The following is an 18725-nucleotide window of genomic DNA, read 5'->3' as shown; positions in this document are numbered from 1 at the left end:
GTTGCTATGGACAAATTACTCAACAACAAGTTGATATGCCTTATGGTCTTAAAACTTACTAGGTATGCTAATAAAGCCCTCAGTACAAATAAGCACAATGGAGTCTACTTTTCTAAGGAGATCTGAATAAGGCCTAAGGGAAATTGTTGGAGAAAATGACGCTGGGATGAAAGAAGTTTAAAAAGGGAACTTCTGTTTTATTTCTTCAACCAGCTCCTGAAATTTTGAAAAAGAAAATACCTTGGGTTTCCAGACCGAGGTTAAGATATGGGGCTAGTTCGTAGGTAATTACGGAATAGGAGATGAGGCAAGTAGATAGATAGTTCTGCGTAAGTTCAAGGTCCATTCCTGGAAAACAGACCAACTGTTGAGAAGTGGATTGTGCCAGAGTCACTCAAATAAATATGAGATTTTGCAGTTTAGGAAGGATAAAGATGAGACCATTGACTCTATTGCTACCCTTACCAGAGAAATTGGTTTCTATCATCCTATGTGAGCTCACCTGCCTTGCCAAGCCAACTAACTACTTTCATCCACACAAAGCCATCCCTGCTATTGAGAGTTCTGTCATCAGTAGTTGCACTAATATCTGTATCCAACCTCACACTTGCCAGAACTCTGTAACAGGTTGAGCACTAGTATTGTTTGCAATTGCCATTTGATTGTCAGATTTGCCATCAATCCCTGCTGTCCTTGAAATGGAAAGCTCACTTAATACTGCATCTTTCCACACCACCACCATCACCATGATGAAGCTCTCTGAAACTGAGCAACAGGAGCAACATTCCACAGAGCGAATCTCAAAAAGTGTCCAAATACTTGTCATGAGGTGAATTCCCGGCAAAATAGACTGAGTTGGAGATTTGGGTGCAGGAAGTTTACTGGGGGCGTCCTCTAGATTAACACCTGCTGGGGAGTGAAGGAAGCAAAATTCGGTAGAGGGAGAAGTTGAGCTGACGCAGTCTCAACAAAGGCCTTAGTCCCCTGGGGAGCTCAAGCTAGGGTGGCTTGAGCCATCTAGGTGTGTACCATGCTGAGGCAGGTGGCCAGACCTACAGACCCCCCCACGCTGACCAGGAAAGGGTCTTGGGTGAGGTGACTGATTTCAGGCACAGGCAGTTCCCAGAGGGGAACTCAGATGAGAGCTGTGCACATTCTCAGCAGCTTGGGAAGTGAGTGCTTCGGTGCTGAAGGGAGCCATCTGGGCAGCATACCATAGTCTCCACTACAGTCCACTTCTTGTGCTGTCAGATCAGTTTGTTCATAAGTTCTAAAATGATCCCCGCAGGATCCTGATGGGCTTCCTTTCCTGGGAAAACTTGGAGGAAGATCTGGGACAGACTACAGCCCCTGCTGCTGTAGCTTAAGTCTACAACTGGTACTTACCTCCTACTACCCATTCTAGATTCTTCCCCACACCCCCTCAATTTATACTTCTGTTAGTCCACATGGGTTACCTGATAAGGTACCTGGTCATCATGCCCTTCTCAGGCCATGACTGCAGCTTGTCCGTTTACCATCAAAATTAGGCAAGAGAGGAGCAAGAGATACCTAAGTGGATGACCTGGGTGCCAAATATATTCTCCCTTGTCCCCATTGTGTAATAACAGCCCTACCTCCTGATGGTCAGGGTCAGTTACTCCTGCCAGGATTGTGATTCCTCTCCTTAACCTCGTCTTTTGATAGTGATCAGAAGTAATCTGGTGGCAGCCACAGCTTAAAGTTTAATGAGACTTTTAGTGTGTCCACTGGTGGAAATATTCCCCTTCTGGGAAGCAGGACTTCTAAGTCCTCAGAGCTCAGAGCTGGGATAGTAGGTATAGTTTTCCCCAGTTGGGTCACTGAGAGTGATAATAATGGTGGGCTGCTCCTACATCCAACCCCTGTTTCCCAGACCCATATATTTTACTTGGAGATAGCACTCTAGGTTGTCTGTTGATCCAGGGTATATACTGCATCCTGGAGGACAGTGTCTCATCTTTACAGGGTGTCATCTCCAAGCTGGTGTCTCAGCTGTGCCTTTAACAAGACGTTCCATTGTATCAGGTGGGTTGCTTCTGGATAGTGTGGTATATGATCAGACCATGGATCCTATGATATGTACCCAGTGCTGTACCTCCTTGCTATAATGTGGTCTCTTGGTCCAGTGCACTGTTATGCAAGATCTCATGCCAATGGATCAAATATTCTGTAAGCCCTTGGATGATGGTGGCAGGAAAGGTAAACCCATACCCATAATACACAACAACTTAGGTCAAGATGGAACAATGACCCTTCCAGGGTAGCAGGGAGTCAGTGTAATGAACTTACCACCAAGTGGCTGGATGGTTTCCTTGAAGAATGGTGACATGTCAGGGACTTAGTGTTGGTGTCTGTTGCTGATGAGTTGGACAGTCAGTCACAGTAGCTGTAGCTAGATGAGCCTTGGTGAGGCCATGATGTTGGGCCCATGCATAGTTTCCATCATGGCTCCTCCATTCACAGGCCCATTTTGCCATCATTGGGGTGCCAATGACCGAGACTGGCAAACATCAACTGGCTAAGTCATTCAATCTACTTGGTGGTTTGGTGACTTTTCTGTGGTGGATGTTCTCTGGTGGGAATTAACGTGCAGTACAAAGATCATCATACACTGTACCCATTCTCAAGTAAACTACATGCCTTTTCCTCAGGCTTCCTTGTCTTCAGCCTTCCAATTTTTCTTCTAGGCTCCTGATCAACCAGCCAAGCCATTCACCATTGTCTGTGAGTCTGTGTTCTTTCCTCAGGCAGGTGTACTGCCTGAAGCTCTGCCCATTGGGAAGATTTCCCCTCACTGCTATATTTCAAGGCTACCCCAAAGTGGGGCCATAGTACATCCACAGTATTTTCACCTTACTTCCACCTACAGAGACAACGCATATATTAGCCAAGCCCAGCCTTCTGTCATATGGTCATGAGGGATTCCTCCACTCCATGTGGCTATAGATGTGAACTGAAAAAGCAGCAGCAGTGCAATAGTGGTGGGTGACAGGGGTCTGGCCACCTGCTTATGCAGCTTGCTTTGACCTTCCAGCCCAGCTTATGCCCAGTTCTATGCATATCACTTTCATCTTATGAAGTGCTGCTGATGGACCCATCCAATCTTATGACTTGGGTCTGACAGAACCCAGGTCATAATAGGCATTTTTGGCTACATGATCACTTGAAGCACTTTGTTTCAACTAGGACTCAGTAGCACGACAGGAGCTATCTTTTCAGAAATACCCTTTCAGAAGGCATGGCCTTGCTCAAGCACGGTAGGGGTCTATGTGTGACTTCCCATTGCGGCTTGCCATAAACAGCATGTGGCATCTTTTCCCATCACTGACGCTTTTAATACAGTAGGGTGTCTTGTGGACCAAAGCAACAGGAACATTTGCACCACGGTCAACAGGAACATTTGCACCACAGTCTGGACCTGCTGCTGAATCCTCCTGCTCTAGGCCTCACTATCTTTTGTGTCACCCAATATATGAGTCAGAGCAGTATTCCCAAGTGGGGAATAAGCTATCTGTAGACCTTGAAGATGTTACCCAGGCACTGTGCCCCCTCTTAGTGGCGAGATGTGTGAGATACAAAATTTTTCCTTTACTTTGGAGGAAATGTCCTAGCATTGTCCAAACTACTGAATCTCTAAAAACTTCCCTGAACATTTGCAGGGTTTATGTACCACCACTTGAGAATGTTTATCCTATCAAGGCCTCCAGTGGACTTGCTATTTCTTGCTCATCCTGTACAATTACCATGATGTCAGCAATAGAGTAATGTGGTATTCTATGGAACGTCCAGATGGTCCAAGTCTCTTCAGATTATATTATGACAGACGTGGGAGCGTTTACATGTTTCAGGTGCAAGACTGTAAATTGTATTTTATTGCTCATCTCAATAGTGAAAGCAAACTTTGATCCTCGTTTCTTATAGAGATGGAAAAGAATATATTGCTCAGATTAACGGTCACCTACTGCCTACCTGAGGCTGTTAATCTGCTCCAGCAAAGAAACCACATTTGGCACGGCAGATAAAATTGAAATTACTTGACTGAGATTACCATAATCCACTGTCATTCTCCAGGACCTGTCTGGTTTTAGCAGAGGCCAGACTGGTGAATTAAATTGGCATTATGGTGGGGACCACCATTCCTGCATCCTTTAGGTCTGTCTTGAAGAGGGGCACAAATGTGATATTTTTTAATTTATTATTTTAGCCTGAGATGGTGGAGGCAATTTCAGGAACTTCATGTTGGCCTTTCTCACTATGATAGCTCTTAACCTGTCGTGGTTAATGTAGGTCTACCAACTATCAACTATGTCCATTTCAACAGTCCAATTAAGGACAGGTGAAATGACCACTAGGTGGATCTGTGAACCCAGTAGACTTACTAAGAGCCAGACCTGCGCCTGGAATACATTTGTTACCTAGCCCCCATACACTGCTACTCTAACAGGGGGCCATGATGATGTTTCAGATACTTGGTTTCAAAGTCAAATAGGACCCTGTATCCAACAGTCTTGAAATAGTTGGATATTCCTCTTTCTCCAAAGTGTATTATGCAAATAAATGGTCATAAGTCCCTACAGGATAGGACTGGGGGAATTATTACCTTATACTCTTGACATGATGTTTCATGGTCCTTTCTCCTAGGGACCTAGCATCTTCTTTCATTAGTTGTTTCCAGCTGAAAAACTGACTCAGAAAGATTTCCACTTCTACCCATAAAGGAATTACCGCTACCTAAATCGCTCTCCCACTATAAATAACTATAAAGCCAGAAAAAACACTTAAAAAGAAATGTTTATAGGGAATTGCCTGGCGGTGCAGTGGTTAGGACAACATGCTTTCACTGCTGTGGGCCAAGATTCGATCCCTGGTCGGGGAACTAAGATCCCGCAAGCTGCACGGTGCAGCCAAAAAAAAAAAAAGAAAAAGAAAAAGAAATGTTTATAGGTATTGGAAAGCAGGTAGGGCAGAACACTGTTAACTGAGAAAAGGGAAACAAATGAGATGAGCCCTTTGACTGCCTGAGTTTACAGCCTAGAGGTAGTTTCCTGCACTGTACTGTTGTGAGCAGTGCAGAAGGGGGAACCCAAGTAAAGCCAGCAGTCTCAGTGAGTGGAGAAGACAGAGATTAGAGTTGATGGAGGATAAGTTGGCGAGAAATTGAGAAGCAGAACACTGTAGATGAGGGAATGATACAGAGAGCTTTGAAGATCTGCGGCGGGTCCCCTCAAATCTTTGTCTGAATACTGATCTGTGCATGCATCAGGTGAAACTCCATGAGGCCGGGCGTGGGGGAAACACCAGAAAGAAGTAAGTCAAACAATTCCCAGAGCTCACACAATATTGGGAATGTTTTGTGTTCCTGACAGCCAGTGTGGGTACAGCACCAGGTAGAGTCCTCAAAAGGACATTAGAATAAAGGCTACTCTGGACCATCATGCAAAGCTTGAAAGCAAGCCTAGAAAGGATCAAACTAATACCAAGTATGCCAGAACCAAGACCAACACTCATGAAAGAAATGCAACAAACATAAAATCTAACACTAGGGACTTCCCTGATGGTCCAGCAGTTAAGACTCCACGCTCCCAATGCAAGGGGCCTGGGTTCGACCCCCGGTCAGGGAACTAGATCCTGCATGCCGCAACTAAAGATCCCACGTGCCACAACAAAGATCCTGCACGCAGCAACTAAAAACCCAGTGCAGCCAAATAAATATTTGTTTAAAAATCTGGGACTTCCCTTGTGGTCCAGTGGTAAAGAATCCACGTTCCAATGCAGGGGACGCGGGTTCGATCCCTGGTTGGGGAACTAAGATCCCACATACTGCAGGGCAACTAAGCCCACGCACCACAACTACTGAGCCTGTGTGCCACAAACTACAGAGCCCACGCGCCACAACTAGAGAGAGAAAACCCACACACAACTAAAGAGAAGCCCTCGCACCCCAATGAAGAGCCCATGCACCGCAACAAAGATCCCGCATGCCGCAACTAAGACTTGATGCAGCCAAAAAATAAACAGCTATATCTTTTAAAAAAAATAAACACTAAACAACATAAAATTCCCAATGTCTGATACCCATTTAAATATTACCATAAAAAAGAGACATAAAGAGAGACAGGAAAATGTTACCCCAAACCAAGAGAAATCTTCCTAGAAATGACAGTGATGGTGGAATTAAAACAGTTATAAATATGCTTCATACATTTAAGACTAAAGGCAAATAAAATATAATGAGAGAAATGGAATATAAGAAAGACCCAAATGGAACTTCTAGAGATGAAAAATACAATACCTGACATGAAAAATACACTGATGGAATTTTACTTCTAGGAAGGTAGAGTAGATATACTTTCACTATTCCTAGTACAACTATAAACCCTAGAAATCATGCATAAAACAAACATAAGATAACTTTGAGAGGCGGAAAGAAGAAAGAAAACTGCCTAGGAATGGCAGGACCCAAGGAACAACACTGCAGTGAGTCCCTTGGGTTTTCTTTTTGCCTCATTTATCCCAGACTTGGAGCTGAAGAACCAGCAATTTGGAAATGCCAAATTGGGCCACAAATAAAATAAAAATAATAAGAAGCCTCAATAAAAGCCTGCTCCTGCTAGCCAAAGGAAAGGGGCAGCCTAGCAAGAAAACTTTTAGACAATAACTGCTCCACTCTAGCCAAACACCACAGACAACACTGTGGTCCTGCTGCCCACCATGCCAAGGCTGAGTGGGGAACCTAGACTTCCATCCTCACAAGGTTATAACAAGTGGCCCCAACACCCCTGCCAGGTGGTGTCACAGAAGATCAAATAGGAAACTATGACTTTCTTCCCCACCAGCCTGTAATGAGTCCTCCTACCCCTCCCTGGTGTCAGTAAAGACCATGGTGTCAGCAGAGAACCTGGAATTCACTCTCACCCGGCAGAAAAGAGGCACCCTTCTTCGTTCCTACACGGTTAAGTCAGAGGAGGCCTAGTAGAGAGTCAGCACTTTCACCATTACCCAGCAGTAATGAGGCCACATCCACCATAGTATCAGTGGAGACCATGCAGGGAGCTGGAACTCACACCCCCACCTAACAGCAAAGAGAAGCTCTGTGTCCCTTGGTTGTCAATGGAGGTGAAGTGTGAAATCTGAAACTCTACCTGGCAGCAATGAAGACCTACTTCTCCCTTCTATGCCAAAGCAGTGTAAGAGAAAGTCAGTTAAAACAGAAGTCAGTTAAAACAGAAGTTTTAAATTAAGATTCAGAGTCTCATAATACAAAAATGTCCAGATTCCAATTTTTAAAAATCTCTCATCATACCATGAACCAAGATGATTTCAAACAATGATAAAAAACAATCAATAGATACCAGTACTGAGATGAGAGATATTAGAATTATCTGACATATTTTAAAGCAGCCACGATAAAAAGTCTGCAACAAACAATTATGAACATGCTTTAAACAAATGGGAAAAAATAGCTTCAGCAAAGAAACAAGATATAAAGAAGAACCAAGTGGAAATATTAGAACTATAAAATGTAGTAATGGAAATGAAAAGTTCAGTGGATGGACTCAAGAGCAGAATGAAGAAGACAGAGGAAAGAATATCAGTGAGCTGAAAGACAGAACAATAGAAATTACCCAATATGAACAACACAGAGAAAATAGACTGGAAAAAAAAAAAGAATGGAGCCTCAGGGACCTGTGAGACTATAACAAAAGATCTAAGATTCCTGTCATTGGAGTCCCAGAAGGAGAGGAGAAAGAAAGCAGGGCTTAAAAAGTACACAAAGGAATAATGGCTGAAAACTTCCCAGATTTGTTAAGAGACATAAACATACAAATTCAAGAAACTAAGCAAACCCCAAACAAGATAAACCCAAAGAAATCCACGTGAAGACAGATCATAATTAAACTTCTGAAGTCTAAAGACAAAAAAATCTTGAATACAGCTAAAGAAAAATGACACTTTACCTATAAGGGAAAAAGACAATTCAAATGATAGCAGATTTCTCATCAGAAACCATGGAGGCAGGAAGGAAGTGATACCCTATTTTTCAAATGTTGGATGAAAAGGACTGTTGGCCAAGAATTCTATACCCAGAAAAAAATATCCTTCAGGAATGAAGGGGAAATTAAGACACTCTCAGACAAAGGAAAACTAAAAGTTTGTCACCAGTAGACTTACTACTCTAAAAGAATGGCTAAAGGAAGTTCTCTAAACAGAAGGGAAGCAATAAAAAAGAAACCTTGGAATATCTGGAAGGAAGAAATAGCAGGGATGGTGAAAATGTGGGTAAAATCAACAGACATTCCTTCTCCTCTTAAGTTTTCTAAATTATGTTTGACTGTTGAAAAAATTATAACACTGTCTGATCTGGTTCTAAAGGTATGTAGAGGAAATATGTTAAGCAATTATATTATAAATGAGAAAGAGAACAGAGAATTAAAGAGAGGTAGTGTTTCCATACTTCACTCAAACTGGTAAATAATGACATCAGTAGGCTATGATAAGTTATATATATATATAATACATATAGCAGCCAATTTATTTTTTTTAAAAAGCTATACAAGGAGATACACTCAAAAACAAAATGTAATTCTAAAAAATTTTCAAGACCCTGATACCAAAACCAGACAAAGATGTCACAAAGAAAGAAAACTACAGGCCAATAACACTGATGAACATAGACGCAAAAATCCTCAACAAAATACTAGCAAACAGAATCCAACAGCACATTAAAAGGATTATACACCATGATCAAGTGGGGTTTATCCCAGGAATGCAAGGATACTTCAATATACGCAAATCAATGTGATACACCATATTAACAAATTGAAAAATAAAAACCATATGATCATCTCAATAGATGCAGAAAAAGCTTTTGACAAAATTCAACACCCATTTATGATAAAAACCCTCCAGAAAGTAGGCATAGAGGGAACTTACCTCAACATAATAAAGGCCATATATGACAAACCCACACCAACATCGTCCTCAACGGTGAAAAACTGAAACCATTTCCACTAAGATCAGGAACAAGACAAGGTTGCCCACTCTCACCACTATTATTCAACATAGTTTTGGAAGTTTTAGCCACAGCAATCAGAGAAGAAAAAGAAAAGGAATCCAAATCAGAAAAGAAGAAGTAAAGCTGTCACTGTTTGCAGATGACATGATACTATACACAGAGAATCCTAAAGATGCTACCAGAAAACTACTAGAGCTAATCAATGAATTTCGTAAAGTAGCAGGATACAAAACTAATGCACAGAAATCTCTTGCATTCCTATACACTAATGATGAAAAATCTGAAATTAAGAAAACACTCCCATTTACCACTGCAACAAAAAGAATAAAATACCTAGGAATAAACCTACCTAAGGAGACAAAAGACCTGTATGCAGAAAACTATAAGACACTGATGAAAGAAATTAAAGACAATACAAACAGATGGAGAGATATACCACATTCTTGGATTGGAAGAATCAACATTGTGAAAATGACTATATTATCCAAAGCAATCTACAGATTCAATACAATCCCTATCAAACTACCACTGGCGTTTTTCACAGAACTAGAACAAAAAATTGCACAATTTATATGGAAACACAAAAGACCCCGGATAGCCAAAGCAATCTTGAGAAAGAAAAACGGAGCTGGAGGAATCAGGCTCCCTGATTTCAGACTATACTACAAAGCTACAGTAATCAAGAAAATATGGTGCTGGCACAAAAACAGAAATATAGATCAATGGAACAGAACAGAAAGCCCAGAGATAAACCCATGCACATATGGTCACCTTATCTTTGATAAAGGAGGCAAGAATATACAATGGAGAAAAGACAGCCTCTTCAATAAGTGGTGCTGGGAAAACTGGACGGCTACATGTAAAAGAATGAAATTAGAACACTCCCTAACACCATACACAAAAATAAACTCAAAATGGATTAAAGACCTAAATGTAAGGCCAGACACTATCAAACTCTTAGAGGAAAACATAGGCAGAACACTCTATGACATAAATCACAGCAAGATCCTTTTTGACCCACCTCCTAGAGAAATGGAAATGAAAACAAAAACAAATGGGACCTAATGAAACTTAAAAGCTTTTGCACAGCAAAGGAAACCATAAACAAGATGAAAAGACAACCCTCAGAATGGGAGAAAATATTTGCAAATGAAGCAACTGACAAAGGGTTAATCTCCAAATTTTACAAGCAGCTCATGCAGCTCAATATCAAAAAAACAAACAACCCAATCTAAAAATGGGCAGAAGACCTAAATAGACATTTCTCCAAAGAAGATATACAGATTGCCAACAAACACGTGAAAGAATGGTCAGCACCACTAATCATTAGAGAAATGCAAATCAAAACTACAATGAGGTATCACCTCACACCAGTCAGAATGGCCATCATCAAAAAATCTAGAAACAATAAATGCTGGAGAGGGTGTGGAGAAAAGGGAACCCTCTTGCACTGTGGGTGGGAATGTAAATTGATACAGCCACTATGGAGAACAGTATGGAGGTTCCTTAAAAAACTAAAAATAGAACTACCATATGACCCAGCAATCCCACTCCTGGGCATATACCCTGAGAAAACCATAATTCAAAAAGAGTCATGTACCACAATTTTCACTGCAGCTCTATTTACAATAGCCAGAACATGGAAGCAACCTAAGCGCTCATCGACAGATGAATGGATAAAGAAGATGTGGCACATATATACAATGGAATATTACTCAGCCATAAAAAGAAATGAAATGGAGTTATTTGTAGTGAGGTGGATGGACCTAGAGTCTGTCATACAGAGTGAAGTAAGTCAGAAAGAGAAAAACAAATACAGTATGCTAACACATATATACGGAATCTAAGGAAAAAAAAAAAAAAAGGCCATGAAGAACCTAGTGGCAAGACGGGAATAAAGACACAGACCTACTAGAGAATGGACTTGAGGATATGGGGAGGGGGTGGGGTGAGATGTGACAGGGTAAGAGAGTGTCATGGACATATATACACTACCAAATGTAAAATAGATAGCTAGTGGGAAGCAGCCGCATAGCACAGGGAGATCAGCTCGGTGCTTTGTGACCACCTAGAGGGGTGGGATGGGGAGGGTGGGAGGGAGGGAGATGCAAGAGGGAAGAGAAATGGGAACATATTGTATATGTATAACTGATTCACTTTGTTATAAAGCAGAAGCTAACACACCATTGTAAGGCAATTATACTTCAATAAAGATGTTTAAAAAAAAAAAAAAAAAAAGAAGATGTGGCACATATATACAATGGAATATTACTCAGCCATAAAAAGAAATGAAATGGAGTTATTTGTAGTGAGGTGGATGGACCTAGAGTCTGTCATACAGAGTGAAGTAAGTCAGAAAGAGAAAAACAAATACCGTATGCTAACACATATATATGGAATCTAAAAAAAAAAAAAAAAAAAGGTCATGAAGAACCTAGGGGCAAGACGGGAATAAAGATGCAGACCTACTAGAGAATGGACTTGAGGACATGGGGAGGGGGAAGGGTAAGCTGGGACAAAGTGAGAGAGTGGCATGGACATATATACACTACCAAATGTAAAATAGATAGCTAGTAGGAAGCAGCCGCATAGCACAGGGAGATTAGCTCGGTGCTTTGTGACCACCTAGAGGGGTGGGATAGGGAGGGTGGGAGGGAGGGAGACGTAAGAGGGAAGAGATATGGGGATATATGTATATGTATAGCTGATTTACTTTGTTATAAAGCAGAAACTAACAGACCATTGTAAAGCAATTATACTCCAATAAAGATGTTAAAAAATTTTTTAAATGAAAAAAAAATTTTTTTTCAAGAAATCCTCAGGAAGTCAGGAAAAACAGAACAAACAAAAATAAAAAATAAAATGGCGGGCTTCCCTGGTGGCGCAGTGGTTGAGAATCCGCCTGCCAATGCAGGGGACACGGGTTCGAGCCCTGGTCTGGGAAGATCCCACATGCCGCGGAGCAACTGGGCCCGTGAGCCACAATTACTGAGCCTGCGCGTCTGGAGCCTGTGCTCCGCAACAAGAGACGCCGCGATAGTGAGAGGCCCGTGCACCGCGATGAAGAGTGGCCCCCACTTGCCGCAACTAGAGAAAGCCCTCACACAGAAACGAAGACCCAAAACAGCCATAAATAAATAAATTAATTAATTAAAAATTTAAAAAAAAAATAAAATGGCAGACTTAAGCGCTACCATACCAATAAATACATTAAATGTAAATGGTCTAAATACACCAAGTAGAGACAGAGATCCACAGTGTGGATGAAAAAAAATGTGACCCAACTATATACTGTCTACAGGAAACTCACTTTAAATATAATGATACAATGGGAGGAAGGGGAACTGGATGAAAACAGTCAATAAGTACAAACTTCCAGTTATAAGATAAATAAGTACTAGGGATGTAATGTACATGATAAATATAATTAACACTGGTGTATGTTATATATAAAAGTTAAGAGAGCAAATCCTAAGAGTTCTCATCACAAGGAAAAATATTTTTTTCTATTTCTTTAATTTTATATATGAGATAATGGATGGTCACTAAGCTTACTGTGATAATCACTTCATGATGTATGTAAGTCAAATCATTATGTTGTACACCTTAAACTTTTACAGTGCTGTATCTCAATTATATCTCAATAAAACTGGAAGATATATATATATATATATATATATATATATATATATATATATATATATATATATATATATATATATATATATATATATATATATATATATATATATATATATATAATGATATAGGCAAGTTGAAAGGAAAAGGATGGGAAAAGTTATACCATGCAAATATTAAGCAATGGGAAGCAGGCATCATTGTATCAATATCAGACAAAGAAAACTTCAGAACAAAGAATTACCAGACACCAAGAAGATCATTACATAATAATAAAGGGACCAATCCACCAAGAAAACACAGCAATCCTAAATGCATATGCCCCAAACAAAAGAGCTGAAAAACAAGTGAAGTAAAAATGAACTGAACTAAAAAGTAGACAAATCCACAATTAGATTTGGAGACTTCAATACCCCTCTCTCAACAACTGATAGAACAACTAGATAGAAAATCAGCAAAGATACAGAAGAATTCAACAACACCATCAACCAACAGGACCTTATCAACATTTGTAGAACACTCTAACCAACAACAGCAGAATACACATTTTTTTATTCTCCCACAGAATATATACCAACATAGGCCATATCCTGGACCATAAAACCAATCTCAACTAATTTAAAAGAACTGAATCAAACAATGTGTCCTCTGACTACCACGAATCAAACTAGAAATCAATAATAGAAGGATAAGAGGAAAATCTCCAAATACTTAGAAACTGAACAATACACTTCTTAATAACCTATGGGTCAATGAAGAAGTTTCAAGGAAAAAAAATGTAATAAATTGAACTGAATAAAAATGAAAACAACATATCAAAATTTGTGGCACACAGCTAAAGCAGTGCTAAGGGAAAATTATAGCACTAAACACATATATTAGAAAAGAAGAAAGGTCTTAAAATCAATCATCTAAACTCCCACCTCAAGAACCTAGAAAAAGAAGATCAAACTAAACCCATAACAAGCATGAGCAAGGAAATAAAAAGAAGACGAGAAAAAGAACAGAAATCAATGAAACTTATAAAAGAAAAACAGAGAATATCCATGAAACAAAGAGTTGGTTCTTTGAGGAAAAAAATCAATAAAATTGACAAACCACTAGGAAGAGTGACAAGAAAAAGACACAAATTACAAATATAGGAATGAAACATGGCATATCACTAAAGACCTCACAAATATCAAAAAGATAAGGGAGGGCTTCCCTGGTGGCGCAGTGGTTACGAATCTGCCTGCCAATGCAGGGGACACGGGTTCGAGCCCTGGTCCAGGAGGATCCCACATTCCGCAAAGCAACTAAGCCTGTGTGCCACAACTGCTGAGCCTGTGCTCTAGAGCCCGTGAGCCACAACAACTGAAGCCAGCGAGCCACACCTACTGAAGCCCACGCACCTGGAGCCCGTGCTCCACAACAAGAGAGGCCACCACAGTGAGAAGCCGCACGCAGCAACGAAGACCCAATGCAGCCAAAAATAAATAAGTTTTTTTAAAAATTCATATGGAACTGCAAAATATCTAGAATAGCCAAAACAACTTTGAAAAAGAAGAACAAAGTTGAAAATACTTTCAAGACTAGTCACAAAGCTACAAGAATCAAGACAGTATGGTATTGGTGGGACTTCCCTGGTGGCGCAGTGGTTAAGAATCCTCCTGCCAATGCAGGGGACACAGGTTTGAGCCCTGGTCCGGGAAGATACTACATGTCACGGAGCAGCTAAGCCCGCGTGCCACAACTACTGAGCTTGTACTCTAGAGCCCACGAGCCACAACTACTGAGCCTGTGTGCCACAACTACTGAAGCCCACACGCCCTAGAGCCCATGCTCCACAACAAGAGAAGCCACCGTAATAAGAAGCCCGCGCACCGCAATGAATAGTGGCCCCCGCTCTATGCAACTAGAGAAAGCCCGTGTGCAGTAACGAAGACTCAATGCAGCCATAAATAAATAAATAAATAAATAAATTTATTTTTTAAAAAAAAGATAAGGGAATACTATGAACGCTATACACATAAATTTGAGAAATTAGACAAAACAGATTATATCCTTGGCAAAAAACTATCACAATTAACCCAATATGAAATACATCATTTGAATAGACCTGTAACAATTAAGAAAATTAATAATTTTAAACTGCCCCCTTCTCGTCCCCACCAAAAAAAAAAAAAAAACCTCTCCAGGCCCAGATAGTTTCTCTGGAGAATTCTGCCAAATGTTTAAAGAAAAATTAACACCAATTCTATATAATTTCTTTCACAAAATAGAAGAATTGCCTCCCAATTCATTTTATGAAGCTATATTACCTGGGGGGGGGGGGGAGGGGGAGGGGACAGACAACAACAGTACAAAAAAAAAGATAAGTACAGACCAATATCTCTCATGAATATAAATCAAAAAATCCTTAACAAAGTATCAGCAAATAGATTTTAGCGATGTATAAAAAGATTTATACATCATGCCCAAGTGGAGTTTATTCCAGGGAGGCAAGTCTGGTTCAGTATTCAAAAATCAACCCATGTAATCCACCATTAAGACTCTGGAGAAAATCACATGATTATATCAATTGATTCAGAAGGATTATTTGACACAATTCCACACCCACTCATGATTAAAAAAAAAAAAAAAAAGACTCTCAGGAAAATAGGAATTTAGGGAAACCTCTTCAACTTGACAAGAGCACCTACAAAGCCTACAGCTAACATTATACTTAATGGTGAAAGTCTGAGTGAGTGCTTTCCTCCTAAAATCAGGAACAAGGCAAGTATATTTGCTCTCATCCCTCTTGTTCAAAATAGTGCTGGCAGTTCTAGACAGTGCAATAAGGCAAGAAAGGGAAGTAAAAAGGCATACGGATTCGAAAAGAAAAAATAAAACTGTCCCCATTTGCAGATGCTGTAATTTTCTATGTAGAAAATCTTAATGAATCTAACCAAAAACTCCTAGGAACAAATTAATATGGTACACATACACACACACCCCATGTGGGCACCAAAATTAAAAATACTATTTACAATTGCTCAAAAAACTGCTTAGGTATAAATAACAAAACAAATACAAATTTACATTCTAAAAACTATACAATGTTGATGAAATAAAGATCTAAATAAATGGAGAGACATTCTGTGTCCATGGGTCAAAAGACTCAGCTTAGTAAAAATGTCAATTTTTCCCCAAATTGATATGCAGGTTTAATGAAATTTACTATCAAAATTCCAACATTTTTTGTTGACATAAACAATATTGTTCCAAAATTTATTTGGAAGGCAAAGGAACTAGAATCGCTAAAATAATTTTGAAAAAGAACAATAAAGTGTAAGGAATCAGCCTACCCAATTTTAAGACTTATTATATAGCAACAATAATTAATGCTGTGTATTATAGGTGGACGGATAGACACATCAATCAGTGGAACAGAATAGAGATTCCAGAAATAGACCCACACAAATATGCCCAACTTTTTTTTTTTCTTGACAAAGATACCAAAGCAATTCAATGGAGGAAAGATAGCTTTTCCAACAGATGATGCTGAAGCAATTAGACAACCATAGGCAAAAAATGAAACTCAACCTAAGTCTAACGCCTTATTCAAAAATTAATTCAGGACTTCCCTGGTGGCGCAGTGGTTAAGAATCCGCCTGCCAATGCAGGGGACACGGGTTCGAGCCCTGGTCCGGGAAGATCCCACATGCCACGGAGCAACTAAGCCCATGCGCCACAACTACTGAGGCTGCACTCTAGAGCCCGTGAGCCGTAACTACTGAGTCCACGTGCCACAACTACTGAAGCCCACGCGCCTAGAGCCTGTGCTCCACAACTAGAGAAGCCACTGCAATAAGTCCACGCACCGCAATGAAGAGTAGCCCCCACTCGCTGCAACTAGAGAAAGCCAGTGCACATTAACAAAGACCCAACGCAGCCATAAATTAATTTATTAAAAAAAAATTAATTCAAAATGGCCACAGACTTAAATGTAAACTGTAAAATTATAAAACTTTTTTTAAAAAGGAGAAAGTCTTCAAGACGTGGAATTAGAGTTCTTAAATTTGACACCAAAAGCATGCTCTATAAAAGGAAAAATCAAGAATTCAGACCTCATCAAAGTTAAAAACTTGTGCTCCTGGAAAGCCCACGTGAAGAGGATGAAAAGACAAGCTACTGGAGAAGAATATTTGCAAACCATATATCTAACATATCTAAATAAATACTCAAAGTAAAAAAATCCACAAACAATCCAATCAGAAAACGGGCAAAAGACATGAACATATATTTCACCAAAAAGGATATTATCAAGGGAAAGGAAGCACATGGAAAGATGTTCAAGATAATTATCCCGAAAAAATGCAAATTAAAACCACAATGAAATATTACTATATACCCATCAGAATGGCTAAAATAAAAAATTGTGACAACACCAAATCCTGGTGAGGATACAGAGAAACTGGTTATACACTGCTGGTAGGAATGCAAAATGGGGTAGCCACTTTGAAAAAGAATTTGGTGGACTTCCCTGGTGGCACAGTAGTTAAGAATCTGCCTGCCAATGCAGGGGACATGGGTTCGATCCCTGGTCTGGGAAGATTCCACACGCCGCGGAGCAGCTAAGCCCGTGCACCACAACTACTGAGCCTGCGCCCTAGAGCCCATGAGTCACAACCACTGAAGCCTGTGCGCCTAGAGCCCATGCTCCTCAAGAAGAGAAGCCACCTCAGCGAGAAGCCCGCACACTGCAACGAAGAGTAGCCCCCGCTCGCTGCCAACTAGAGAAAGCCCATGCACAGCAACGAAGACCCAACACAGCCAAAAATAAATAAATAAAATTAATTAAAAAAAGAAAAAGAATTTGGCAATTCCTTACCAAGTTAAACATACACTTACCATTTAACTCAGCAGTCCCAATCCCATGTATTTACTAAAGAGAAATAAAAAGTTACTAATAATATATTTAATGTTTGTAGGAGCTTTATTTCCCCAAATGGAATAACCCACATGGCCATCAACTGCTGCATAGATAAAGAATGAAATACTACTCAGCAGAGAAAGGAACAAACTAATGAGACATACAACACTGATAAATCTAAATATATGCTACATAAAAGAAGTTGGACACAAAACACTACATGCTGTATGATTCCATTTATGTGAAATTATTAAAAAGGCAAAATCTAGTGACAAAATATCCGTAGTAGCTAGGAGCCAGAGTTTTGGATGGGGATTGACTGCAAAGGGGCATGAGCAGTGATGGGCTAGTAAATGTTTAACCACCAGCTTTCAGTGAGGAGGGAGCCCTGGTTTGTGGCATTTGCCAGTGTCTATGGTGTAAATACCTTTGTCAATTTCACATGACCAATATGACATCACTGAACACTGAGTAGGGGAGAGAATGCTAGCTAACAATTGGATCCCACAATTGGCGTAAGTTGGCTCCAGCACACCACTGGGCACGGGGGAATGTTGTGGGGCTGCAGAAATGTTACCTATCTTGTAGTGATGGTTAAACAACTGTATATATTTGAAAAACTTATTCAAGGTATTTTTTAAAATAAATTTATTTTTGGCTGCGTTGGGTCTTCGTTGCTGCACGCGGGCTCTCTAGTTGCGGTGAGCAGGGGCTACTCTTCGTTGCGGTGCGCGGGCTTCTAATTGCGGTGCCTTCTCTTGTTGCGCAGCACGGGCTCTAGGCGCACGGGCTTCAGTAGCTGTGGCTCGCGGACTCTAGAGCGCGGGCTCAGTAGTTCTGGCGCACGGGCTTAGTTGCTCCGCGGCACGTGGGATCTTCCCAGACCAGGGCTCGAACCCATGTCCCCTGTGTTGGCAGGCAGATTCTTAACCACTGCGCCACCAGGGAAGCCCAAGATATGTTTTAAATTGGTGAACTTTAATGTAAATAAATTATACTTCAATAAAGATTTATTTTTTAAGCTGGCTCAGGTATAGAAACAGCCAGGAGTGACAACTTTTTATCGGGGTGGCTGCCTCAGTCTCCTGGTCATCCATCCTCAATTACTCTTAATTGTACAGATTGGGCGATATCCTTGTTGAGTGCCACCTATCT

This window comes from Eschrichtius robustus, chromosome 3 (assembly GCF_028021215.1).
Source record: "Eschrichtius robustus isolate mEscRob2 chromosome 3, mEscRob2.pri, whole genome shotgun sequence".
NCBI classification, from domain to species: Eukaryota; Metazoa; Chordata; class Mammalia; order Artiodactyla; family Eschrichtiidae; genus Eschrichtius; species Eschrichtius robustus.
Note: the sequence above shows the minus strand (reverse complement) of the source record.